The sequence below is a fragment of the Cryptomeria japonica genome, chromosome 7, assembly GCF_030272615.1.
Source record: "Cryptomeria japonica chromosome 7, Sugi_1.0, whole genome shotgun sequence".
Taxonomy (NCBI): Eukaryota; Viridiplantae; Streptophyta; class Pinopsida; order Cupressales; family Cupressaceae; genus Cryptomeria; species Cryptomeria japonica.
In genome coordinates this window covers 370978307-370991304 of record NC_081411.1, presented here as the reverse complement: position 1 = coordinate 370991304, position 12998 = coordinate 370978307, and positions in this window count along the sequence as shown.

Here is a 12998-nt window from a genome sequence, read left to right as displayed (position 1 = left end):
TTAGATTTTCATTATATATTATATTTAAGATAGTTGCTCTGATAATTATTTCATTGGAATTAACTAATAAATAATATATATTTTAGAAGTTATTTATCATTATTTAGTAAACAGTTTGGAAAGATTCTTAAAATTAAAAATTCTAACTTTTGATAAAATTATCATTATAAGATCAACAATTTGGAAACTTTCTTATAGTGAAGATTTCCAACTTTTAGTTTTCTTTTCTAGAAGTTTCATATTATAGTGAAAGGCTTCATAATCTTATTATTATTATTGTTATTGTTATTGTTATTGTTATTGTTATTGTTATTGTTATTGTTATTATTATTGTTATTATTATTATTATTATTATTATTATTATTATTATTATTATTATTATTATTATTATTATTATTATTATTATTATTATTATTATTATTATTATTATTATTATTATTGATGTAAAATAACCAAGAGGTACTCTTCGTACTCCACATGCTACCTGGATTGGTTCAACCTAAACTCTCAAAATTCCCACTCAAGGCATTCAAGCTCTACAAACAAAACAACTAACTCAGAAAGTAGACACCTATTCCACTATGTGCCAACAACATTATCCACAAGGGAAACAACATAACTTATTATTATTATTATTATTATTATTATTATTATTATTATTATTATTATTATTATTATTATTATTATTATTATTATTATTATTATTATTATTATTATTATTGATGTAAAATAACCAAGAGGTACTCTTCGTACTCCACATGCTACCTGGATTGGTTCAACCTAAACTCTCAAAATTCCCACTCAAGGCATTCAAGCTCTACAAACAAAACAACTAACTCAGAAAGTAGACACCTATTCCACTATGTGCCAACAACATTATCCACAAGGGAAACAACATAACTTGAGATTAGTAAAATATAAATACATAAATTGGTAAAACATAAAAGAAGGCTACAGATACTAGAACCAACCACACTCACAACCAAGATACATAAACACCACTTCTAAAGATAAGAAGATAAAGATAAGAACCAAAGGTTAGTAAAACATAACTACAAAATTAAAAAAGTCCCAGAGATATATAACAAACCAAACCTTATAAAAACTCATAAAATACTTACCAAATAAGAATATCAACCAAAATCTCCTAAAGAATTCCTTGAGGCTTCAACAAAAAATCAACTTAATAGGATACTAGGATACATAAGGAGAGAGTGTCATCAAACAACCTCTAATGGTTTACACTAGTAGTCTGATTCCCCTCCTAACTCTACACCCTGATCCCCATGGACAAATCATGTGGAAATATAAAATCACACCAGACAGAACATGTATTGCATGATCATGTCAACTCAACACTTCAACATGTGGATGTAGGCCTTCCAAATCTCTTCCTCTACCTATACAAGCACATGAGCCTATGAGTGGGACAAAAAAATATCTTATTAGTGTGTGTAAAACCCAAATAAATACCATCCCAAATTTTAATTAATATTATCACTTATTAATCTACTCACCTATGAGTCACCTTGGTAGCCACCTAGGGCCCCAACTCCCATAGTGAGCCACTCTCTCTTGATGCACCTACATATCTAAATGAAAGCATAATGAAACATATGATAACCAAATAGGATCATCAATAATACATAATCACAAATAGACTAGCACATTTTGTAAATAGAACGTTCATAAATAGACCACTTATAAGGTCAAGTCCTAAAACTAAGTCATAATCCCAATACAACTGCTCTTTTTTAAAAGCAAAAACATGAAAGAGAATATGAACACCAATATAGAAAAAGTAACAAAAATAATAACCAAAAATATATGAATAACAAGGCACAAGTTCAAAACAAGCCTCTAGAAGAAAATGGGAGTTGAAACGGAATCAAACTGCAAATTCAAAACCCAAAACAATGATTCTACAAATATGAGAATTCTAAAAATACTAATAGATCAATCATTGGGATTCATACATGAATTTGAATAAGAATTAGGCAAAACCAATCAATTAAAACGCTAATTTCCTATATCTAATTTTGACAAAACTCAATCTTAATAAAAACATAAATAAAATAACCGATTTAGAAAAATGTAAACAAACTCAATAGAGAATCCTAAAATCTCCCTAATAATCAATTTAATATATATTCCAAAATAAATTGAAAATAATATTGAGAAATGGGAACCTACTTTGGAAACCTGTGAAAGAAAGAGATCTAGAGAAAGATAATTTTGATTATGAATTTTGAAAAGATTAAATCTTTCTGAAAACAACAACTAAGACTCGAAATAAATAAAGATAAATAATTCCAAACCATGCTCAATACTAATCCTAAGTTAAACTAAAAACAACAAATTCCTCTCCTCAAATTCACACTCTAAAATTCTAATTATGTTGAAGTTAAAAAAAAAAGCTATCATTATTTTATTTTTATTTTTTAACTTCACTTTCTTATATCTATTTTTTTATTTAACTTATTTTGATGGCTCTTGATAAAATTTGGTTTATAATTTTGCAATTGTAATTGATTGTAATGCCCAAAATTAAAACCCTTTAAGGACATTATACAACCTATTTATCTCATTCCAAACTTATGTATTTATCAATATTTTTTTTTAAAATCATAACCAAATGCCTCTATAAAACTAAAAGTGATAGTATCAATCAACATGTAACCTTTCCAACCCACTTTTTGACCAAATGAACAATACACAACACTAACACATTTTCCTTCCAAATTCAACACAATTAACATAATACTTCACACGTTATGAAATGTCTAAAATGTATACACTTAGGAGGAACATCAAAGCATAAATAGATTACACTTAACTATACAAGTTCAACATATTTTTTTTCATTTAAAACATAAATAGGCTACCTGGATTGGTTTGTCCTAAACTCTCAAAAATCCCACTCAAGGAATCCAAGCTACAAACTGAAAAACTAACTAACAAAGTAGACACCTATTCCACTATGTGCCAACAACATCATCTACAAGAGGAAAAACATAACCAGAGATCCCAGTATATAGACATGGGCTCTAATACCAACTATAATGCCCTTCTAGGGAACCCCATAGTAATAAAAACTATTAGCTCAAATACATAGGCCATTTTTTTCATTAAACATAACACATCAACCATCTTTCACTCACTATACAACTAAATAAATAAATTACACAACATAGAAGAATCACAGTTACAAGATTTAGTGGAAGACAATCACATCACATTACTTTCCTCTAAGGACTCCCTAACATCACTACTACACAACACTCACTATTATACATTAAAAATAGAACTCAACACAAAGATATATACTAAGTTCATTTTAACATGAAATTGAAGATTCATATGATAACCTTCATTATGAATAAGAACATATTTGTAATTCACATAAATATATTCACTTGCAAGATATCCATTGATATTAATGTGCCCCTTAAGGTCCAATTACAACATTCCACTTAGAATAATCTCAAATATATTTTAAAGTTACCAATACAAGTATGCAATAACATATCCTTATACATCACTTCTGGAAGATACAATTTAAACAACAATATAATGGTAAATCATCTCACAAGTGAAATATGAAGATACTGAAAATGAAACACCACCCAACCTTGTGGAGCCCGTTAAAAGAAGGCTATAAATACTAGAAACTACCAAACTCACAATCAAGATACATAAACACCACTTTTAAAGACAAGAAGATAAAGATAAGAACCAAATATTAGTAAAACATAAATACATAAATTACAAAAGTCCCAGAGAGATATAACAAACCAAACCTTAAAAAAAACTCATAAAAGACTTACCGAATAAGAATATCAACCAAAATAACCAAAAGAACTCCTTCAGGCTTCAACAAAAAATCAACATAATAGGATAATAGGATATATATGGAAAGAGTATCATCACATAGCCTCTAATGGGTTACCCCTAGTAGTTTGACTCCTCTCCTAACTCCAGACCCCAATCCCCATGGATAACTCATGTGGAAATATACAATCACACCATACAGAACATGTATTGCATGATCATGTCAACTCAACACTTCAACAGGTGGATGTAGGCCTTCCAAATCTATTCCTCTGCCTATACGAGCACATGAGACCATGAGTACGGCACAAAAATATCTAATTAGTGTGTGTAAAACCCAAATAGTGGCCATGATGACTTATTTATTGAAGATTTATTTCTTAATAGCATACCATCAATATTATTTATTTCATTTAGGTTACTTTGTCATTGGAAGTTTCTGTTAGTCCATTTTCCTCAAGGATGGACTTAATTTAATTTTTTTATATTGAAATTGGAATGTTGTAATGGAGCTCCAATTGATCTTTATGTTTTTAAATTATTTTAAAATTCACTTTCTTATATCTAATTTTTTTATTTAACTTATTTTGATGGCTCTTGCTAAACTTTGGTTTATAATTTTGCAGTTGTAATTGAGTGTAATGACCAAAATTAAAATGCTTTAAGGAAATTATACAACCTATTTATCTCATTTCAAACTTATGTATTTAGCAATAACTTTTTTTCAAAATCATAGCCAAATGCCTATATAAAACTAAAAGTGATAGTATAAATCAACATGTAACCTTTCAAACCTACTTTTTAACGAAGTGAACAATACACAATACTAACACATTTTCCTTTTTAACTCAACACAGTTAACATAATGCTTCACACGTTATGCAATGTCTAAAATGTATACACTTAGGAGGAGCATCAAAACATAAATAGACTCCACTGAACTATACAGCTTCTACATATTTTTTTTCCTTCATAACATGTTATGCATTCATAAAACTACAAGTAATAGTAATGATTAACAAGTTACAATTTCATCCAAGTTTATACGTTGATTCAATAACCCAATGTTCTTTTACTATATATCACAATGTACCTCTTTTTTACCTAATTTTCTCTCATGCTCTATCATGATCTAATTGATTTCTCTCTCATACCTATACCTGCGAGATATCTTCATCTCTAGATGTTCAACACAAGATTAGAAGGTATTTAGATACATAATCATCATGATAAAATGTTTCCTTAAACTGATGCAATCATACATTATTTAACTACTACACATGCGTAGATGAATAAGGAATGCATAAGATTGTGAAGGATTGGCAAGATCAATCAAAACTTCTACATGCAAGACCTAAGGGCCAGACCTAGTGTCTCAAGGGCTCATCACAGATGGCCTTGCCTACGTGAAGGTGCAAACACATCATACTTCATAAAACAATTAAAAACCCATCCGATATAAAAATATAAGAGTGGGTATGTAACCCTTTCTAGGGTCTAAGTCCCCAGACAGTTTCCTCGTCAGTTGCCACCCACTTAGGTGAAACAGAGATGAAATTAGGTTACTAATTTTGTTATATAGGTTAGGAAAATGTAGCCCTCCCCTCAAGGGTTTCTCAAGGTCAAACACAAATAACTGACAACATTTGATCATAGACCCAAATAATAATTAAGAAATATTATCTCTTGAGATACAATAATTTTAGGGTATTCCTAAACGGAGATTCCCTTCTTGATCATATATACATCTTAATATCACTCTCGAATTGCATTCTAGAATGTTATTTGGGATATTAAGGACACAATCTAACCATCTTGATAATAAAAGTATGATTTAGAACTAGGGCAATAGAATCATTGATATGGTACACAAAATTCATAATTTATGTTATCCAATCTACTTAGAGATGACTATCAAGTTCCTCTTGTTACACTAGAATTATTAATAAAAGTTCTATCAAATCCGTGGAGATAAGAGACCATCCTAAATTTTCCAAAAGTGTCCACTAGAGTAATAAGGTACCACAATAGCAAGAATGTTTTTAACAATTTGCTCAATACTATTCCAAAAGGAAATAATAGAAGACTAAACTATCCATAGAAATGTGCAACTTAAGTACCAAACTAGTACAATATCATTAATTAACAGTAATAACATAGCCCAAATAAATTCAAATAAAAGTTCCAGCGCATTTTTTTATAACCCTTACTTGAGTGTATAAATAAAGATGTTAACCAATCTTAATCCAATAATCCTATGAATATTTTATAATGAAATAATCTCCAGTTGAATAATAGAAATATATTATCAATTTCTAATATGTTTCTTTTTTATTTATTCATATTATTAATTTTAAATTACTTGTAGTTTATGTAAAGAAACTTTTAATACCATCTTATATAAAGTAACTTTTAATACCTATTATGTTTAATACTCGATTTAAAGAAATGGGCTATCCTCCACGTGGGAGAGGAAAGAGGGAATTTAAACTCTCTTATTTCTTCTTAAAATAAGCTTCATCATTTTTTTGACCTTTTTACTGGAATGCCTTGCACCTTGCGTGACAGAAGGGAGGCCGATTTACTATGATTAGGTTTACTCGTATATTTTTCAACCCAAAATTTTGTAGCATTTTGTTGGCTGCATATATGACTGGAAACGGGCAGTCACTCATAGCAATACACCTGCAGTTACTTTTTCCTTAATGTATTCTTTAAGTCATGGCAAGGCTGAGAAGTTTCATTTTCCTCTAAGGAAATTACTGTATAGCGTGAATGTTGAGGGCGTAGGCTCTAGAAACCTTCAGGCAATTAAGCTAGGGTCCACATCCCTCCTGCCAAGCGCATGAAAAAGAGATAGGGCAGGATGTACGCTACCCAAGCCCATAGCAAGGGCATCAAGAACAGAATCCATTCCAACCGCTTGATTTGGCATAGATTTTTGTTTCCATTCAGGGTTGCCATTCTTTTTCCCCTCCATCTCATGCCCTTTTTTCTTTTCACGTCCATCACTTGTTAAAGTTTACAGAGCCATACTCCCATCTCCTACGTGGAAGCTGTCTACCTTAAAGTTCAACGTGGCTCTCCCTTTCCAAGAGTCATAGTAGATGTAGAATTAATGGCAAGGACAATCCTGGGTATGGTGTTTTATGGAAAAAAGAAGGTCACGGTCTTGGACCATGCTTAATAATTTTAGGTTGTCTCTTAAACACCTACCCACCAAGTTGCCAGCCATACCACCTCTACCCGTAGTGAATTCACCATGGTTATAGTAGTCTCCAATATATGTACTATAATATGAATAGTATTCTCATAATTGATCAAGATTGTTAGAAATTTATTGCATTGTTTTAATAGGTACTATAATATGAATACTATTCTCATAAGACATGATTATAAAGCGTCTATCATATTCTCTTAGTATTAAATTATTGCAAAAACTTTTCTAATAAGCATAATATTCAGTGGAAATAAATAGATTAGCTAGAGATACTTAGTTCACAACAAAATTTAATTGGAAATTGATTTTGAGCTTTATGGGAGCTCTAGAATGCAATATCAAGTATATCTCTACCAAGTGATTAATTTCATTATGTAGAATCACCATAGTTTAAATATGAGACATTTACCTCTCCAATTAGCTAATGATTCAAGGTGAAGTTACAATAGAAACTGGTTTTAATGATTTTTGGATATTTTAAGTAATATCCCTTAATAATACTATTAGTATTTAAAATTGTGCACCTCTTTTATTATTATTTCATATACCTATTAATCTCCATGATCATTTCTTTACTCAACATAAGGATAGAATAAATGTACATACTTAGCTTTGCATGCAATAAACATCCTCGAGAACATTGTTCCAAGACCACCCTTGTGTAATAACTATATATTTCAACTACTCCACATTCATTAGCAACTCAATATGTCCATAAATAAAATATAAAGAAAGATATTATGCATAAACTCTCTCATATGTTATTTCAGGGAGGTGCAAACCTCCTTATCATACTTACGTTGGACTCTTTGCAATAATTTAATACTAAGTCATGCCTTATTACTCTAGCGACTTCTAGGAGAAAGTTGAAGATAAGAGGAGGGGGATGTCATATCTAATTAAATAAATATCTTTATTTATTTAATTATTTTAAGCTTAATTCTTCTATTAATTAAATAAATCTTTATTTATTTAATTAATTCATTTATCCTCTTCTAGCCTTATTTCTCATTTAAATAAATACATTTATTTATTTAAATTATCTTTTTCCTAAATTAAATAAATATCTTATTTATTTAATTGATCCCACTTCTTCTATTAATTAAATGAATCTTTATTTATTTAATAAATTCATTAAGCCTTTTCTACCCATGACACATGTCATTCATCTCTTAATTCATACACTACCTACCCCTTTCATTATTTTATTATTTTCTTTACCTACCCTTTAATCATAGCCGACCTCTTTTACACCTCTCAATCTTATCCCTTCATTTCATATAGTGTCTTCTATATAAGGAGATGCTTCCTTCATTATCAACCCTAATCAATCTATGCATCCTAATCAATTGATTACACTCACTACACTCACTATGCATTCAGCCCCGACTACGCTTTCAAACTTGCATATGCAATCAAGCCTACTTGCAACAACATTTCCGTTCTTTGTTGAGCTCTTGTGCACATAAAATCTGAAAGCAAATATATCAAGCAAGATCAATGGAGATAGGAAGAATGGAGATTCAAACCCTATTGGACATGTGATGTTATAATCTTTGTGATTTCATTTGATTTGCATTGTCTTAGGTAATCTTCATATGTTATGGTGGATCTTTGTTATTGTTAGGCTAGGGTTTTGTGGTTGAATTCATTTAGCCTTTCAATATTGTTGTTATCCATTTTCACCATATATATTTTGGCACACCCCGTGGGACATGGATTTTTGTTAGATCTGTATTTTTTGCAGATTTTTTAAAGCCTATATTGTTGTTTTCTAAAACAATTTGGAGAATAACCTTGTGCAGTTAGGGTTTTGGACACAAAATCACGATCTTGGAGAGATTTGATCATATCTCACAAACGGCTTGAAAATTTTGCACCAAATGTGTTTTGCAGGTTGAAGAAAGTATTAGGAGCTCACAATCCAAAATTCAGAATTTTGGGAGCACAGTTTTATTTTCTATGAATTTTTTATGATTTTTCATAAAAAATTAATTTTGAGAGTAAATGTGAGAATTTTTCATATTTTCTTACATTTTTGGAAATCTCTCATAATTATACACAGGATCTGTTCTTTGTGATTTTAATTTTGATGTAAAATATTTCCCTAAAAATTGGATCTTTAAAAATTAGGGTTTTTCCTTATTTTGATTAGATCTCACAAACAACTTTGAATTTTGGTATCAAAGTTTTTGTATAGGTCAGGAAAAGTATCAAAAGGATGCAGTAAAAATTGCAAATTTTTTAGATCAAATTTTCGTTATATATGAATTTTTTATGAGTTTTCATAAAAAAATAATTTTGAGAGCAAATTAGCAAATTTTTTGGATTTTCTTACATTATTGGAAATCTCTCAGAATTATACATAGGATCTGTTCTTTGTAATTTTAAATTTGATGCAAAATCCTTCCTCAAAAATTGGATCTTTGAAAATTAGGGTTTTACATTATTTTACTCATATCTCACAAAGTCCTCGTATTTGTTGCAGAAATTTTTTTATGCAAGTTTGGAAGACCATTAGGAATCTCTAGTAAAAATTTCAAATTTTTTGGATAGAATTTGCATTTTATATGAATTTTTTATGATTTTTCATAAAAAATTCATTTTTGGAACAAATTAACAAATTTTTGCATTTTTCTTACATTTTTGGAAATCTCTTAAAATTTTATAGGTGGCCTTTTTTAATGATGAATCAGATCTTTGAATTGGTCAACAAAATGCATTGTTGAAGGCCCCTATTTCACAAAGTCTTTTGGATCTAAAATTTACCTAACTTGTGTGCTTGCAAGAAGGGGTGATCATTTGAAACAATCCAAACTACTAACAAATATTTGTTGCAGGACCTTGGCAAGGGTTTTTGATCTTTATTGTGTGCCTTGTTCTCATAGACTAGCAAACACTTCAATTGGTACACTAAAATTGAACCATTGTCTTTTGTGTCTTGAGCAATAGGCTCTTTTATTTTCATCTTTAGAGGGCCTGTCTCCCCGTGTGGTCATTAGGACTACTAGTGAGGAGAGAATGACCCAAGTGGTAGAAAAATAAAAGCCATCTTCTTCCAAACCACTATAAATAATTGTATCCATGGTGAAAACTATGGATAACGTGTGCTGATTAGTTCATACTGACACTATGTCTCCCCATAAACCCGTTTGATTAAATTTATTTGATCATTTGTAGGGCGTAACCACTACCGGCTGGGAGCCTTCTGTATTTATAGAGCTGAAAGTGCTGCATGTATGGCCAGACGAGCGGATGCCCTTACTAGCACCTCTTTGTTTTAGAAGCCAAAATCCTTCTAGTTGTTGGGGCAAGAGGTCGGACCTCTAGTAGCGGCCCACACACATACGATTCTTAGTAGAGATACAAAGTTTTCCACGAGGAGTTTTTGTGGGGGTTGATGCTTGGCTGCCCCGAGAAGTGAGTGCTGAGGGTGGAGCCAGTGGGGTGAAGCATATAAGTATCCACTCTGAATAGCATAACCTTGGGGGAAACTCCATGTGGGATCAACAACTATTGTCCTAGCCAACCATAAGAATTGTGCTTGTCTTATTTTGAACAATCAAATATTAAAGACCAAACAACAAAACATTGTGTCTTTTGTATGCAAAATTTTTTTTACATCAAACAACACACTTTTCTTTGAGTCATTTTTGAGTCTAAACACTTGCAAACATTGAGTCCTCATCAACACAGTGTCCTCTTGTCACGAAAAAATAGTCAAAAATTCAGATTTGATCACAACAAACAACTTCACAAATTGGAAAAATTTATAGTCCAACAAACAAGAGCAATCAGTTTTAGAATTCTTGAGCTTCCTAGGCTATCTCTTCAGGTTTTCATCTAGCATTCAACCTATCTTTGGGTCTCACAAAGTCCATCATTGCTTTACACCTTACATTACATTCACATTTGTCTAAACTTGAGTCAAAAGGTCACTTGCTTGTCCTCATCATACTTTGTCAACACACTACATACAACAACATTTTGCTAAGTGGTCCCTCATCAAGGTCTATCACCTTTGGGTCTCATTTGGTCTTACTTAGAGTCAAGGTCAACTTACCTTGCCACACCTACTCTACTACATACATACTTGGTCTTACATTTTGAACATTGCAAGCAAACCTCAGATTCATTTACATTCCATCCAACTCTTGGTCTTCCATACTCTTTTCCATTTTCATCTAGTCTCACACATCTTGGTCAATACCTAGTTCATGGTTGATACCTGTTCCCAAAAATCTAGGAGAGAAACTAAAGAGGCTCAAAAGTCCGCAAACATGAGCTCCTATGAGTATGACAATGATATCTTTTTCAATTCTGATCATGCTATATTACCTAACATGGATGCTTATAGAAATGTTCCAAATGTTGAGCACATGGACACTACAAACAACAATGATACACACAATGACAATATGGACAACTTTTCCGTACATTCAGCAGAAGTGGAAGACACCATTATGAATCCTCATTTCAATCGATTGGTTGAGGAAATAATGAGGAGAGATAGATGACATTTTCTACAAGTGATGGCACAAAGTGGAACCAAGATCCCTCATGATTTTGACATGTCTCAAATAATGGAAAATCGACCTTTGCAACAACCTCACTCCAACATGGATCAAAGGAGGCCTAATAGTGGAGGCAATAAAGGACCACATATGGTGCCTGAATCACCATCGTCTTTGTTTCAAAAACCAAAGGTCCCATACACACATGGTCAAGCATATGATACTCATCTTCGCAGACCATTATGGAAGTCTTATGCAGAGAAATATGCTCAACCACATACCAATGCTAAGGATCAACCACCAAAGCAATTGGATGTTCAAAGGCATGCTCAAAATTTGGACACAAGGAAACCCCGTGTCAAATTTGGGGGCAACACACTAGAACAAACTCATGACATGCCTGTCGAGTATGGTATACATGGACAAAGCAGATAATTCGTTCCTCAACATGACTCTATACCAAGTGGTCCATATACGCAACATCATTATAGACCTCCTCCATATGAACATGTGTATGATCAATATCATCCATATATGCAACATGCTCCTCCTCCAATTGGTGCCTCAAGCATGGGGTATGGTCCAAGAAGTCGATCTCCACCTAAGAACAATTTGGAGCAACAAATCAGGGACTTACAAAAGAAAATGGAGGACATAAATACACCGAAGCCAACATACACAATGAGAGACATATGTCCTTATCCATTTGACAAGAGCATTCCAATGCCTCCTTTTCCTACACACTTTGTGACACCTAAGTTTGATAAGTATAGAGGAAAAGGAGATCCTAAGGCACATATAAGAAAATTTTTCACAGTTTGCTTTGAGGTAGCAACAAAAGAGAGATATTTGATGAGATTATTCCCATAAAGCTTAGGTGATCAAGGTATAGAATGGTTCTCCCAACTCCCACCTGGAATTAAGTCATGGGGTGATCTAGCAGAGGAATTTATCGAACATTTCTCATACAACATAGAGACAGACATATCAGTCACTACCTTGTGCAACACCAAGCAAAAGGATGGAGAATCTTTTTCATCATTTTTACAAAGATGGAGAAATCTAGCCAGCAGATGCTCTTGTGAAATTCCACAAAAACAAATGGTAGAGATGTTCACCCAGAATGTTAACAAGGACATTGGTTATGACCTGAGAAAAGCTTGTTTGTCCACCTTCAAGGACGTCATTGAAAAGGGCTTAGCAATAGAAAAAGTCCTAATTGAACAAGGAATTATTAAGATATTCAAAGAAAACAAAGAGGACTTTAAACGAAAAGACAAGCCAAGGTTTTGGAACAAAAACAAGAACACAGTCAATGATGGTGCTGTTGATGCCAATACGGTACATCCCAAAATCATTTTTTCTGGATCAAGCTATACAAACAATCAGGTGAATACTCAAACAACTTCAAAGTCATGAAGGAGGTACACTCC